The following is a 367-nucleotide window of genomic DNA, read 5'->3' on the forward strand; positions in this document are numbered from 1 at the left end:
TTTTGGTGAAATGATAAGCATGCATCCTATTTTCTTTTAAGATAAGTTGTACTGAACTCTTCGAGATATTTAATCTTTGGCTGATTTTGCGTACACTTGTAGATGAATTTTCTTCGCACATTTCTAAAACTGCTTCTTCATTTTCATTTGTACGGGCATATCGTTCACGTCCGGCGTCAATATTTTTGCGTTGGGGTATTATAAATCCTGTTTCTCGTGTCCGATTTATCAACCGCAAAATTACATTTTGAGTCGGAGCTCTACGCTCTGGAAACCGTAGTGAGTACTCTTGTGCGGCAAGAGTCGCATTTTGACCACATTCACCATAAATTATAAGCATATAATACTCAACAGGAGTATAATCCAT

Source organism: Odontomachus brunneus, unplaced genomic scaffold (genome assembly GCF_010583005.1).
Source record: "Odontomachus brunneus isolate Ranch 3 - 2012 unplaced genomic scaffold, Obru_v1 Obru_scaffold_146, whole genome shotgun sequence".
NCBI classification, from domain to species: domain Eukaryota; kingdom Metazoa; phylum Arthropoda; class Insecta; order Hymenoptera; family Formicidae; genus Odontomachus; species Odontomachus brunneus.